The following is a 16,796-nucleotide window of genomic DNA, read 5'->3' as shown; positions in this document are numbered from 1 at the left end:
CCCTTCTAGACAAAGCGTCCATTTAGGGTACCCTGGATGGGTCGGTGCATTAACTCATAAGGCTTCCCCGCCTGCTTTGCTCTGGCTCTCCCAGCCATCTCCTTGCCTTTCTTCACCCAGTCCTCTTTGGTAGGTAGATAGCCTAAGCCAAAGGTATGCGGGTTGTGCGGCACTTCGGCCGATATTGTGATGCCCTTCCAGCCACTTCTTCCTAGTCCCATCCCAGGGATGTACTGGAGTTTGTTCATGAGGTATACTGACTGAGCGCTAATGTACAACCCCTCATCAACAGCTAAGATGTTCTGTACGACCCGGGCCTCAGCTAGGGTAAATCCCGATAGGAACACATCCTCCGTGCCATGCTCGATTTCCAAAATCAGTGTAGACACTTCTGGCGATGGATGGATTGACGAATTCCCAAAAACAATAGCCACCCCCTTCCCGTAGGGGTATTTCAATATCTGGTGCAAGATGAAAGAGACTGCCTTCACCTGGTGCAGCCACAGCCGCCCTAGGAGTAAATTAAAGGTTGCAGGAACGTCCAAGACATGAAAGCCAATATCGTGTTGTCCTAGACCAACCTGAGTTTGAATCTTCACGGTCCCCATCACTTCTCTGCTAGTATTATCGTAGACCCTTATCACTTGGGCAATTGGCACAAAGTCTGCGAGCTTCAACCCGATTGCGTATGTTGTCCTTGACGGGCACACATTGATGGCAGATCCTGTGTCGACAAGAACCACCGATATCCATTTGTTTCTACACTCCACAGAGATGTAGAGTGGTTTGTTATGATTTGCACCCTTCGGTGGTAGTTCCTTATCAGAAAAGGTCAACATCGGGGAAGCCCCTCCTGGAAAAACCAATCCTACCAGCTACTCAGGCATGGTGTCTATTGAGAGTTTGGCCTTATCCATTGCAGATAGGACAGCTTGTCTATGAACTCGTGAAGCCATAAGCAGTCCCCAGATGAAGATATCTGCCTGTATCTTTTTCAACTGTTTCAACACAGCCTCTTCTTCGAGTAGCTTTTCTTTCTGCTTCTCTACCTCCTTGTCCTTTCCAGACGCCTCTGGTTGATCTAGGTGTGGGGGTTTGAAATACCGCCCGTTCCTAGTCATGTGGTCAACTTCGCCAATATACCAAGTATCATCCGGCTGGTTATTCCCCCAGTCCTCATCGGTGTGGACAAGACATAGGTCATCGTCTTCCCACCACATGCCATCGGCAGCCGACAGACACCTGTCCGGCTCTGTTACAACTATCCCTGTACTCACAGCACCTTCCATCCATGTGCTCGTAGCATGCTCTGTTCTTGTGCACATAGGACGTTCAGTCCCCATAGGGGCTTTGGCCTTTCTGGCTCTCTCAGAATCTTCGATCCCTTCCCGTTCAAAATGCTTCAGTGCAGTCTGCTTTTCAATATCTCCTGTATTCAAAATGCCCAAATCCCGAGCAAAATTCTTGGCACCGGCGCTCTTCGGCGATGCATTCTGATTCCCGGCCCTTCCGGCCACAGCTGATGTCCTTGTCCCTGACGGGCCCTATTCTGGTTGAGATTCTTCAACAATATCTGGTTGGTCATCAAGCCACCCTGTAGCCTCTGCTGACCCATCAAAATCAAACCAGTTGACTATCATGTCTCCTGGATCTTGTTCATTGAAAAACTGAAGGTTAGCAATGTCCTCTTCTAGATCCGTTAAGTCATCTAGCCTTTGATCAAATCCATCCTCCCGTATTACACAAATCTCTACCCCCACTGGCAATTCCACATTCGGCTTAACCTGGCCTGCTGACGTAATATAGCCACTCGGATTGTATACCTCCTCAGCAAAGCTTCCAAATTCCTCAGACTTTAAATCAGCAGTCCCACTTTCCTCCGAAGTCATCCCTATTCTACCTTCGATAATCACCACCATTGGCTCAAGTTGGGTTCGGGAGATGTCCAACATGCAAAAGTCAGTGCTGTTAGGAATGAACATCTCCGGCTTGGGTAGGTGAGAAGGGGTGATATATATGCTAGGGTCATATGACACAACCCCAGTGTGGATTGAGTTGATGCGTTTGGGAGGTGGATCTTGGTTATGTGGTGGGAGAGGGTTGGTTGTGACATTAGGTTTCTCCGGAGGCACAATCACCCTGTTATCAATGAGATCTTGAATCACATAACGCAATCTAAAGCAGTGGTCGGTGTTGTGACCATGCTGTTGGTGAAAGGCGCAGCATTTAGCTGGGTTATGGGAGGGGGGAAGTGTTTCTAGCAATGGCCGCGGCTCCAGGGGCTTCAAGTGCCCTTTCTTAATTAAAACCCCCAGAGCTTTGGACAGGGACATGTATAGTGGAGTGAAGGTTCTCTGGCCTTGAGGTAAGTACTTGGTTGTTTGTGAGTTACTTCTGGACGCACCGGTGAATAGTGTAGCTATAAGGGTTCTTGGGGTGGTGGTGGTGACCATACTCACATCTGAAGCTCTGGCAGCTGCAGCACTGCTTGTGCCCGCATTCGTACTGTTGTTGAAAGTCCTCCTAGGTTGTTCTCTGTCATTGTCAATCAGACCCTGCTTCAAAGCGTCCTCGATCTGCACCCCAATCTCATGTAGATCCGCAAAAGTGGGGAGAGGGAGGACGATCATCTTCTGCATGAGCTTTGGCTAGAGGTTGTACACAATCATCCGTATTTGATCTTTGTCAGTCGGCCTAATGGTCATCATCGAGGCCTTGGCCCTCCAGCGGGTCACAAAATCGAAAAAACTCTCCTTCGGCTCCTGCCTAGTCGTCTCGAGATCACGGGTTGTAATCTCGATCTGTGTATTGTAGGAGTATTGGGCTACGCAGGCCTCAGCCATCTCCTCCCAGTTCCTCTAAACGGAGTCCTCCAGTTTTGCATACCAAATAGCCGCTACACCCGACAAGGTCCGACCAAACAGGGAAAGCTTCTGTAATCTGGAGAGGCCCATCGGCCTTAAAATATCTGAAAACAGCCATAGGTGCACCATGAGATCTCCAGACCCATCGAAACGATCAATATGTGGCATCTTTAACCGGTTTGGCAACGTCATGGTCGAGTCGGTGTACCCATCCTCAATATCTGGAATGGACTTCACACCCTGAGATTTCTTGAACAACTTTTCAAGCTTGCTCACTTTCAACGCTGTAGGGTCCACCTCGAACTCAAAGGGTGAATCTAGTAGGTTGGTCTGTGCTTTGGATAGCTAGGGTAGGATTGGGGGTGGAACCGGCCCTGTTGGAATGTCCATATCTTCCTGGAAATTAGTTCTTTCCCCAAGTATTGGCACTCTTGGCGGGGAAGGAGCTTGGTGTGAAGCGGATGCTCCAGTTTGCTGTTGTAGCCTGACAATTAACTCTACCTGTTGAGCCATGACCTCGGCCTGTTGTTTGGCAAATTCTGCTTAACGGGCAGCGTCCTGCTGTATGGTTCTCATACTTTCTTAGAGTTGATGCATCATCTCCTCCATTTCCGCCATACTGCCCTGATCTAACTGAGCTGCCTGTATATCTGTCTCTATAGTAGACTTGGAAATCTCAACCTGACTACTCAAGGACCACTGATCTGGCAACCGCGGTATCGATACACTGTGCCTTACTGACCTCCGTCTAGCAACCGGGGGTAAAGAGTGGAACACTGGTTGTCCGTCTATTAGATCCTTAGATCGATAGAGTCTGCGACCTCTAGTCCAAAGTGCTTGGGGAATATCTGCTTGGTCAAAAGCAATTGTGCTAAACTACCTAGCAAAAAGATAAATAAAGCATAATAAGGAAATAAACAACCAGAAAAATGGACAGCATAACAGCTTAAATAAACACCACACATAGTTGGCATGACAACACACAGTTGGCATTTGTAAGTTGAATATATTGTTCTCAAATACTAATCATTGTTCCCAAATCACTGCCCCAAATCTGAATCTGATATCTGCAGATATAACCGATTCCCAAATACTGATACTGATGCCCACAGGCCTGATACCCAGACTTGCAAACTGATACATGTATTCCTGTAGAGACACACTCTAAAAGCACATAGTAAGCAAGTGAGAGCCAAAACAACCCTACGTTGGGATGGGGTTTCCCTGTTCTATTTTATCAGGAGCTAGGGTTTCACTATGCACACAGCGGTTTCAAACAACCTATAATCGGGTAAGCAACCTGTCCTAGTTTGGGATAGTCACTATGGATTCCGATATGCACTAGGTCGAATAGTCAAAAGGGTGCCCTGATAAAAATCGGGGTTTGTGTTCCCATCGTGGCAGAGCCCGTAACCGGCCAGCCTTATGGCACGCTTCTCAAAGCGAGCCTCCGGCAAACCGTTCCGAAATAACAGACGGCAAACACTGTGTCCTAGGCGCACCAATGCACATGCAATGCAAAGAAACACATAAGTGTAGTCAAAACAAGATATCATAAGTTCAAGTCAAGTTCTCTAACTCCCTAACAAAGTCGTCAGAAACTGTAGACGCACCCGAACGTCCCGGGAAAATCCTATTTTGTTCATTGGGCTCACTACAATTCGGACTCAATGTCACAGTTCTTAATCTGATCTTGCAAAGTGCAATGCGAGATTGATAAATCACCAAAGAGTCCAAATCCGACAAATCGTTTTAAAAAACTGATTTTTAGAAAGAAGTGCCAAACATGGACTGCTTTTCCAGATACAGAGTCGCCACCTAAATATTTTATTTTTGGGAAATTTAGGAAACCCTGACTTGTGCCTAAGGCCACGTGTCTGTCATCACCAAAGTTGCCTCGGCTCGGGAACTTGGGTACGAGAGGGGAAGGTCATGCAATGAGCACCCCCGCTCACCCGATCAAAGATGAGCCTTTACTAACATGATATCTTGTTTTTGAGAACATATGTGCTCTTATTCCAGTTATTAACCTAGAATTACTATGTGATGCGCACAGCATACAAGTATAGACTGGATCGCCTAAGTTGGAACAAAACATCTCATGTTTGTTTTTAAAGCGGTTTGCTACTCATAAGTAGGCTAAAATGCGGATTTTGCCACCCTCAAGTGGGCTTAGAAAACATGGTGATTTGTCACTCTCGAGTGGGCTTAAAACTCGTAATCAATGAATTGTTCCAATTCAAGTAATCTAACCTTCACCCACAGGCATTCAGGCAGTTGTATCACATAAGCAGTTAGCCTCATGGCAAGCATGCTATCATGACAGTCACTCGCATACATGCAAGGATGCTATAGCATAAACACTTACCGAGTACTCTGAGCCAAAACAAAAGCTATGTTAGAAATCAATGCATGATCCTAGCTATGTCAAGAATGCCTAATGCAACACATACAAAATGCAACTAAGATAGGCTCGGCTATTCTAAAATGTCATGTGCAATGTAATTTGATACATGTATTCAAACATGAATTGAAATACAATGAAGTTAGTATGATGCGCCGAGCCCGGTGCATGCAAGACAGATGAATGGATGCAAACATGCGAGCATAAGGATGCTAATGGAAACATGCCCTAAAACTAACCATCGTAAGCTGGTAAATAAAAAGGAGAAAGAAATGGGGGTTGGAAGACATGCATCACACACACGCACACTTATTTACAACAGTTGTGCCCTCTCGACGGAGGGTCTGAATGAATAATACAGAACCAACTAGCTAATCTAAGCTAATCTAGTTAAATTAGTTATTACACAACAGAATGAATAACAAGCTACAGCTAATTATTACACAACTCTAACTAATTAACAAATTAACTAAGTTAGCAATTGAATAAGTATGTAAACTATACGAAATATGCTGCCTCAACTCTGCCTTGGATGACGAAGGATGCGTGCCCAGTCACCTCGTGCGAAAATCCATCGCGATGCCCCGATTGGCCTCTGTTTGCAACTGGTCTCAGAACAGTACAAAAAGCTCCAGAAGGCTGAAACTCCATCATGGGAATCTGTAAGAGGGCTGCCGACCAATTTTTGGCATTGGAGGCCACTTGCCGACCACTTTCTGTGCTGAAAACCAGAAAAAGTGGTCGGCCAGCCACTTTATCTGGTCGGCCGACCAGTTTTTGCTGCTAGACTTCTGTTTGCTGCAACAGAGAGCAAGAAAAGGGCATGGCAAAGTATTTGCAACACATGTATGCACAACCACCCTCCCTCTCATTACATAAGCTCAAGGGGGTGTGGTTCTTGACCCTCGGGCCACCAATCACGCATCTCGATGCATGATGGCCGAGGAGCCAAATTGCACAATTCAATATGAAATGAATGCACACACGAACACATAAAGCCTAAAACTCCATCATGTATAGTCAAGAGTGTCGGCGACTAAGAATTGAGGCACGTTTCATCACTTCGAGTATGAAACGTCCCTTATTTCCTGTGTTTGGACTAACTCCTATTCCAAACACAATGCAACAAACAACACAGCATAGCATACACAATGCGGCTCAAGCATGAAAACACTCAATGCAATGAAATAAGCATATGAACACGATGCAAGGGACAAGCATTAAAACATGCAACTAACATACTAACATACACAATGCTATGAACTATATGGCATACACAATGCACAATGAACTTAAACCAAAATGGATAGGCCTCAGCCATGTCCAAATCAGTGGCCATGCATACTAAGATAGAAACTCAAAATGCTATACAAACATGCATGCGTATCGGCCCAAGCTTAATGCTCAAAACACAACTTTTCAAAAGCATTGAAAGGATGAAACATGGGGTACAATGGCATATGTTCCAACACTGAAATGGCATGCAAAATGACTTAGAATCATGCCAACAACCCATGTAATGCATGTTGAAAGGCTCAAGCGTCAAAGCCAGTGAAGTGTATTACACTAGAGGCATGCAATATAATGCTCAAATGGCCAAACTAACCCCAAACAGACCCTATGCAGGCCAAAACAGTAGCAAAAATGAGTTGGGATGATGGCTTGAAAGGCACAAAAATGAGGCTCATGCAATGGCTCACAAATAGGGCACAAAAGCACAACCCTTAAGAGCACTTAAAGAGTGGAAAATATGGAAGTGTAATAGCCCTACATGCTCTGAAATCTCATTCTCAATGATGCCAAAACATGCAAATACCTCAAGTTAAGCATGCAAGAGATCTCAAAACTCAAAGCTAGTCAAGGCTATTACACTACAAGCATGCATGACAAGCCTCATTCGACCAAGAAGCCTCAAAACAGAGCTAAGACAGCCCAAAATAAGAACAAAATCATGCTAGGGAATAGCCAAAATATGCTAGGATAATGAGCCAAAACATCATGCATACAAAGCTAGTAAACAAGATTTACACTACAAGCATATAGAGCATGCAAGAGGCTACCAAACCAGCCAAAAAAAGAGTCATGACATGTCAAATGATGGCCAAAAACCAACTGAAATGGAGCCAATACATGCTAGAAAGACATGCCACTTTGATGAGCCACAAATGGCAATACACTACACATACAAGAAGCAAACACAAGGTGGCCAAACCAGCCATAGACAGAGCTAAGGCAGGCCCTTAAAGTCATGAAAAAGTGCCTGAACCAAGCCTTGAAAGTATGAAGATGCATGCTCCTTTGATAGGCCAAAAATGCAAGCAAACAAAACAAGAAGAGAGGGGATCACCCCCCTCTGATTTGAGACCTCAAAACCACATGCATACCACTGAAAATCCACTGGAATTCAGTGGCTAGAAGGCCAAGCGAGGATTAGCTCAAAGGCCTTAAACCATGGCACAAAACAAGTCCAAACAAGGCATGCAAGAGGGTAGAAGACCCTCAACACCCAAGAGGCCTTAAACAAACATCAAAAACACTTAAATACAAAACTTTTTCCAGTTGAAAGCAAGGCCTACATAAGCATGCAAATGAGACCAAGAGAGCAACCAAAATAAAGCTTAAAAGGGAGAAAAGAGGTTACCCTTGAAGCACTGCAAAACCAGCAGATTTCTCAGCCAAGAATCAACTTTTTAACCTCCAAAAATGTCCTCCAAGAACCTCAGTTCAATGATGGGAGTGTATGGTTAAGGGTTGTGGTGCAAAAGTGAAGAACAACACACTCTTTAGGCACCAAATATAGAGATATAGAGAGATATATGCTTATGCCTTAGGAAAATTTCAGAACCTCTCCCATGGAGAGAGAGAGCCTTGCTTATAGAAAAACAAAGGTTCAAGCTTCTTGGAGAAGCTAAAACTTGGATGCAATCCCTCCATACACATATATGGAGGATACAGTCTGTGCCCTCTAGCTGGCACAGCTGGCATCCACACAGTCTGCCAAAAAAGGAGGAGAGCTGCCGACCACTTCAAGTGGTCTCCCAGGAAAAAAGTGGTCGGCAGGGGGAATTGGTGGTCTCCATACTGAAAGTAAGCCAATGGTGGGGTAAGAGACCAAAAAAGGTGGCCCAAAGACTAAGAAAACCAGTTTCTCGACCAGAAAACCGGCTGGCGGGAAGGAAAGTGGTCTCAAAGGGGAAAAACTGGTCTCCCACCCTCGTACTACCTTCCAAGCAAGGAAAACAAGGTTTGTACCAAAAACAAACCAACACGGACGCAAAACGAGAGTTCGGGAGGCAAAGCACGCAATCGGGAGCCTCGAAACCCAGCTGTTGAGCACCAAAAGTGGTATACGACCAAAAAAATGGTCTCTCAGACCACAGTGTCCTTCTAGATAGAGGAAACAAAGTGTGGTTCAAAAATCACGCCAAACAGAGAACGTTAAGCGATCCCGAGACAAGGCGCACGGCCAAAGGCTCCGAAAACTGGGAACTGATCTCCAAACGGGAAAAAGTGGTCTACGACCACAACGAGATAGTCTACAAGACCTCTCCCTCCCTCCGGGAAGAGAAAACAAGGTTCGGTCCATAAACCGAGCCAAAGCACAAAGAGTTTGGAGACCCGGAGGCAAGGCTCTCAGCCAAAACTCCGAAGCTTGAAACGAGCACAATACGCATTATCACCGAGTGCTCAATCGATGACGTCTGAGTCTTAAGGTTGGTCAAAAATGGGGTGTCTACAAGTTGCCACCTCAGTGCAAAGCCCAGTTGTTGCTGACATGTCATTGCCGGAACTTGGGATGGCTTTAGGTTGGCTGAGCTCAATTACAATCCGCCCCAATAGCGGGGGCTCTTCCGGCATGAAATTCCTGGCATATGACGTGGTTGATGGCGGAGTCGACATTCCGTAGGCTAGATCAGCCACAGACCTCTGAAGATCGCCGATCATTCCCATTAGTTCAAAAGTGGTGGGCTCACGGGTTTGGAAGAATTGGGGTTCCCAGATTGGATGTGCAGCAGGTGACCTGGGTGAGTGTTGCACTTCAACATCGGTCTCATCCTGCATGGTGATTCCCTGGTTTAATGCTGCTGCCATGACTACAATTTCTTCTGAATTTTGCGTCATTGCAAGTCTACTGAACTGAACTGAACAGAGATGAAGTGACTGGTGACTGACGGATCTGATGAACCGGTGAGCCTTGACTGGCCTTTTTCTGCCTTGCCTCAGCGAAGAACACTGGTTGCTCTGAACCGAATCTCTGAACTGAAAGAGAAAACAGGCTCCATCTCATCCCAATTTCACTAGAATAGACATAAGCATAGCTGAATAACTATATTCGACCACTGATCACTGTTTCCCAGATTACTGCCCCAAAACTGAATCTGATACCCGCAAATATAATTGATTCTCAAATACTGATGCCCTCAGGCCTGATACTCAAACTTGCAAACTGATACATGCAACCTTGTAGAGACACACTCTGACAGCACATAACAGGCAAATGAGAGCCAAAACACCCCTATGTTGGGGTAGGGTTTCCCTGTCCTACTTTGTCAGGAGCTAGGGTTTCATTACGCACACAGCGGTTTCAAGCAACCTATAACCAGGTAAGCAACCCGTCCTAGTTTGGAATAGTCACTATGGATTCCGATATGTACTAGGTCGAATGGTCAAAAAGGGTGCCCCGGTAAAAACTGAGGTTTATGTTCTTGTCGTGGCAGAGCCTGTAACCGGTCAGCCTTAGGGCACGCTTCTTAAAGCAAGCCTCCGGCAAACCGTTCAGGAATAGCATACGGCAAACACGGTGTCCTATGTGCACCAATGTGTAGACACCCCATTTTTTACCGACCTTAAGACTCAGACGTCACCGATGGAGCGCTCGGTGATGTTGCATAATGTGCTTGTTCAGAAGTTTCAGAGTCGCGGCCGTGAGCCCTGCCTCCGGACTTCCGAACCCTTTTCTGTGCCTTGTCTCGGTTTGCGAGCCAGACTCGGTTTTCTCTGTTTCTTTTCCTGAGGGGAGGGAGAGGTCCCGTAGACCATCTCTCAATGTCCGTAGGCTACATTTGGTGGTCGTAGGTCATTTTGCCCATTTCGGAGTCCGGTTCCCGGTTTTCGGGACCGTCAGGCCGTGTGCCTCGGTTCGGGACCGCTTAACCATCTCCTATTGCTCTGATTTTTGGCATACATCTTATTTCATCCCTTTTGAGGGACACTGGGGGCTGAGAAACCCACTTCGAGGTCGAATACCATTTTCGGTGCTTAACAGCCCATTTTCGGGACCCCGAACTGCGTGTTTTGGCCCCGGAACGTTCATTTTGCAACGGTTTTCGTTCATTTTTGGCAGGTACCTCTGTTTTATCACAGGGAAGGTCACTGAAGGGTGGGAGGCCAGCAATTGTTGCAGCAACCAGTTATCTCTCTTCCGGAGCCTCCCAGCGCCCGTTTTTCGCACTTCCGGGCTAATGTTGAATACCTTGGAGCTAGTGTTGCCAACTTTCAACCACATATCTGTGATCTACACACTTGGGAGGCCACTAAAAGTTGGTGGCCGGCCATTAAGGTCACCTGACCCTTTTGACCCCTTTCTTCCGGGCTAATGTTGAACCCCTTGGACCTTTTTTCTTGAACTTTCAACCACATATCTGTGATGTACACACATGAGAGGCCCCTAAAAGTTCATGGCCGGCCAGTAATTCAACTTGACCCTTTTGACCCCCTCTTTTCGAGCCAATGTTGAACCCTTTGGACCCACTTTCTTGGAATTTTAACCACATGGTTGTGTTGTACACATATAGGGGTACCTCCCCAATAGCTGGCCGGCCAGAAAATCACATTGACCCTTTTGACCCCTAGCCGGCCGGCTAGGGGGTGTGGCCGGCCGGCCACCTCCAACAAAAGTGAGAGGCCGGCCGTGTTCCTCCCACTGTGCACTTTACAGCTGTGGGGCAATATCCCCCAGATATTTTCTGTGTCCGGGGGATATTTTGTGGGGGAGTTTTGCTCTCCTTCTCCCCCACCTTTACACCCCCTTTTGAACTCTTATAACCAGCTGGTGGCCTTCTTTGTTAGGGTTCGAAAAACTCTCCAAAAAGCTTCCATAGCCAACTCCATCTTCTTCCTTCTCAATTCTTCAAAAAACCCTAAGTCCCTAACCATCCTTCCTTCTACACCACCAAGCTCTACCACCACTATCTCATTTCCAGCAACAAGGAAGGATTCTTGAAGGCTAAAGAATCTGCAAATCCATCCAAGAAGCAACAAAAGTTTGAATCTTCAAGGGTAAGTTACACTTTTACCCTTTTGACCCTTTTTCTTGATATATTTCTAAGCCCCACTTATTTTTGGTTTCAAGCTCCGGCCCTAACTGAAAAGGGCCATCTTTTGAGCTCATCTTCACTTCTCATTAAGGGCTCAACCCTGTTTGAGCCCTCCATAATACACTTGCTTCATTGATCATCTTGTATGTCATGATTTTGCATGCTATTTTTGGCCCATGAGCAATTTATTTTCGAGCATGTGGTAAACTGATATAAGGCTTATTTTGAGCCCCTCTTCAACATTGGAGAAGGGCTCAACATTGTTTGGTGTCTCCATATGTCACTTGTAGTTATATCCCCTATTTGGCCCCATTTTTGCATAAATTGGTAGCCCTCTTTGCTTCTGTTTTTGGACCTTGGTCCGAACTAAAAGTTGTCTTATTTTGGCCTATACTTCATGTTTCATTAACACTTTTTTTCTGTTTGGTGATTATTTTATATACTTCATGTTTTAGCACCTTTTGAGCCTCATTTTGCATCACATGTTTAGCATATTTGTATACTGATTTTGAGGCTGACATATACTGTAAATGTTCATATTTTTGGTCCCTCTTCAGTGTTGTAGAAGGAAATTTTTCAGTTTGGGTTTTGCTTGTATCACTTGCTTCATTACCCTTCTTTTGGCCCCTATCCTTGCATGCTATTTTTCCCCTACCTATACTTGCTGTTTGGCCATGTTTATAACTGTGAAAGTGCATCTTTTGGGACTGTCTAGCTTCTGTCTTTGCATTTCATGTCCATATTGTGCATGTTTGGCATAGCTATAGGCCATTTCGGGTGCCTAATGTTGCATTTCGGGACATTTCCTTGCATTTCATGACATTTCGCTTCATTTCGGGACTGTTTTCCCCCATATTTTAGTGCTGAAATTCCATTAGTATGCTTGCATATCATTTTTTCCATATTTCGCATCATTTTATCATTGCCTCGGTTTGCGTGCCAGTGTGCACGCATTTCGAGGCACTTCATTTTCTACCATCGGCATCTTATGTGAATGTGGCTGAGGCTTTCTCATGTTAGTATAAGTCCATGTCGCATTTTCCATGTCATTTGCATTGCGTATTCACCGCCTCGGTTTGCGTGCCAGTGTGCACGCATTTCGAGGCACTTCATTTTCTGCCATCGGCATCTTATGTGAGTGTGGTTGAGGCTCTCTCATGTTAGTATAAGTCCATGTCGCATTTTCCATGTCATTCGCATCATTTTACCATTGCCTCGGTTTGCGTGCCAGTGTGCACGCATTTCGAGGCACTTCATTTTCTGCCATCGGCATCTTATGTGAGTGCGGCTGAGGCTCTCTCATGTTAGTATAAGTCCATATTGCATTCTGTATGTCATTTGCATTGCGTATGCATCGCCTCGGTTTGCGTGCCCGTGTGCACGCATCTCGAGGCACTCCATTTTTTTATCCGCCGGCATCCTATGTGAGTGTGGCTGAGGCTCACTCATGTTGGTATAAGCCCATTTGTCATCTCCATGCCATTTCATCGCATTCTATCATCGCCTCGGTTTGCGTGCCCGCGTGCACATATTTCGAGACACATATCATCGCCTCAGTTTGCGTGCCCGCGTGCACGCATTTCGAGACATATATCATCGCCTCGGTTTGCGTGCCCGCGTGCACTCATTTCGAGACACATATCATTTTCTCGGTTTGCGTACCCGTGTGCACGCACTTCGAGGCATTTCATTTTCATTGCATTCTACCATTTTCTCGATTTGCGCGCCCGTGAGCACGCATTTCGAGGCATCTCATTTTCATAGCATTCTGTGTATGTTAGGATTATATCTTAGTTGCATTTCATGCATGTCATGCATATTGCATCGTGTCCGGAATAGAAGTTAGCCCGGGCACAGGAAACGAGGTACATTTCGTACTCCGAGTGACGGAATGTGTCTCAATTCCACAGTCACCGACACTCCGGATTATCCATGATGGAGTTAGGTTTCAGCTATAGTTTCATGTGCATTCATCCTATATTGAGTTGTGCATTTCGACTCCTCGGCCATCATGCCTCGGTACGCGTGATTGGTGGCACGAGATTCGAAACATGCATATATCTGTGCAAATACATTGCTATGCCCCTTTCCTGCTCTCTGTTGCAGCAAAATCAGGAATCAGCAACTTTCCGGGACTTGGCACGCTTTTCAAGAACAACAGGTGTAAACAGAGGCTAATTGGGGCATTCCGGTGGATTTCCGCGCAAGACAATCCGGACATGCATCATCCATCAGAAGCAAGGCGGTCCCTGGCTTGCATGCCAGTTTTATCTGCTTTCTTAGTTAATTAATTAATTAATTAGAATTTTGTAATATTTCGGATTGTAATATTCTTTTATTTGGGACTGTAATATTTGGACTGTATATTTATTCGGACCCTCCGAGTGAGGGCACAACTGTAATAAGTGTGCGTGAGTGTGATGTATGTCTTCCAACCCCACGTCTTTCTCCCTTTTATTTATCCGCTTTTGATGGTTAGATTAGGGCATGTTTAAATTAGCATACAGTATGACAGCATGTTTGCATCATTCATCCGTATTGCATGCACCGGGCTCGGCGCATCATACTAACTGCATTGTACTTTCAATTCCAAATTGAATACATGATAGTTGTAGCATTTCATATACCATCTTAGAATAGCCGAGCCTACTATAGTTTGCATTTTTGCATGTGTTGCATTAGACATTTCTGTATACTTAGGTTTCATGCATGATTTCTAATAAGTTTCTATTTTGGCTTGGAGTACTCGGTGAGTTTTATGCTTTAGCATCCTTGCATGCGTGTGAGTGTTGCCATGAATAGCATGCTTACCATGAGGCTATGTGCTTACATGATTTAACTGCCTGAATGCCTGTGGGTGGAGGCTGTGTTATCTGAATTGGAGTAAATCATCAAATGTTTCAAGCCTACCTGCGGGTAGCAAACCATTTTCAAAAAACAAGCATGAAATGTTTTGTTCCAATTCGGGCGACCCGGTCTATACTTGTATGCTGTGCGCATCACATAGTAACCTAGGCTAATAAACCGGAATAAGAACTCACAATGTTTTCAAAAATTGATATCATGGTTAATAGAGGCCGGTCTATGACCGGGCGAGCGGGGGTGCTCATGAAGTGACCTTCCCCAATCGTACCCAAGTTCCCGAGCCGAAGCAACTTTGGTGATGACGGACACGTGGCCTTTTGGCACCGAGTCAGGGTTTCCTAAATTTCCCAAAATAAAATATTTAGGTGGCGACTCTGTATCTGGCAAAGCAGTCCATGTTTGGCACTTCTTTCAAAAAAATCTGTTTTCTCAAAAACGATTTGCCGGATTTGGACTCTTTGGTTCAGACTTAGAACCGTGACTACACAAATCGAGTCCGAGCTGTAGCGAGGTCCCCCGCGGACTTGTTACACAATGCCAATGCAATGCGAAGAAACACATAAATGCGAACAAAACACGATATCATGAGTTCGAGTCAAGTTCTCTAACTCCCCAGCAGAGTCGCCAGAAACTGTAGACGCGCCCTTGGGCATTGCTACTACAGTTCGGACTCAAATGTCACGGTTCTGAATCTAATCTCACAAAGTGCAATGCGAGACCGATAAATTATCAAAGAGTCCAAATCCGGCAAATCGTTTTGGAAAACTGATTTTTAAGAAAGAAGTACCAAACATGGACTGCTTTGCCAAATACAAAGTCGTCACCTAAATATTTTATTTTGGGAAAATTTAGGAAACCCTGACTCGTTGCCTAAGGCCATGCGTCCATCATCACCAAAGTTGCCTCGGCTCGGGAACTTGGGTACGAGAGGGAAAGGTCATCTATGAGCACCCCCGCTCGCCCGATCCGAAGATCGGCCTGTACTAAGCATGATATCTTGTTTTTGAAAACACATGCGTTCTTATTCCGGTTAATTAGCTAGAATTACTATGTGATGGGCACAACACACAAGTATAGACTAGATCGCCTAATTTGGAACAAAGCATTGCATATCCGTTTGTTTGGAAATGGTTTGAAGTTTGTTACTCGCAAGTAGGCTAAAACACGGATTTCAATGAATCGTTCCAATTCAAGTAATCCAATCTTCACCCACAGGCATTCAGGCAGTTATATCACATAAGCAATTAGCCTCATGGCAAGCTTGCTATCATGTTAACATTCACACACATGCAAGATGCTAAATCATAAACACTTACAATGTACTCCGAGCCAAAACAAGAAACTAGTTAGGAATCATGCATGATCCTAGTTCATATTAAAATGGCTAATGCTTCACATGCAAAGTGCAACTAGAATAGGCTCGGCTATTCTAAAATGGCATGTGAGATGCAATACTTGATACATGTATTCAATTTGGAATTGAAATATGATGCGCCGAGCCCGGTGCATGCAATACAGATGAATGGATGCACACATGCATAGCATAAGGATGCTAAATGAAGTATGTCCTAGAACTAACCATCGTAAGCGGTTAAGTAAAAGGGAGAAAGAAATGGAGGTTGGAAGACATGCATCACACACACGCACGCTTATTACATCAATTGGGCCCTCTCGACGGAGGGTCTGAAAGAATTACACAAATTAATCTAATTAACTAACTAACAAGCTAATTAATTAATTAATTACACAACCAAATCGAAATAAATAACTATTCTAAGTTATTAAAACACTGAAATGGCCTCGAAACGAGGGATGAATGCATGCTCAGACGGCTTCGCTCGGAAATCCATCGCCATGCTTCATGTTGCCTCTGTTTGCACTGCTCTGTACCTCTGAGAACTGTGCCAACTTTTGTGACATTTTCTGAACCACCTTGTGGACATTCTGGGAGGCCATCGGCCAGAAGATAGGACCATCGGCCAAGGCAAACTGGTCTTCGACCCAAAATGAGGCTCTCGGCCAAATATTATTAGCCGATCGGCACTGAAGACAGCCGATCGGCCATCCCTTCCTGTAAAATGCTCCTTTTGCTGCAACAGAGGATAGATAGAGCATGGTAATACATTTACAAGACAATGTTTGCACGACCACCCTCCCTATCATGTCATGAACTCAAGGGAGTATAGTCCTCGACCCTCGGACCACCAATCACGCATTCCAATGCATGATGGCCAAAGGAGCCAAGTGTGCAATTTAATATGGAATGAAATATACAAAAACACATAATGGGCCCCAACCTCTATCATGCTTGATCAAGAGGCAAAGGAATGCACACATAATGCAATG

This window comes from Camellia sinensis, chromosome 4 (genome assembly GCF_055761805.1).
Source record: "Camellia sinensis isolate YWXY chromosome 4, ASM5576180v1, whole genome shotgun sequence".
In the NCBI taxonomy this organism is placed as follows: Eukaryota; Viridiplantae; Streptophyta; class Magnoliopsida; order Ericales; family Theaceae; genus Camellia; species Camellia sinensis.
The sequence above is the reverse complement of the archived record's forward strand: the minus strand, read 5'-3'. Positions refer to the sequence as shown.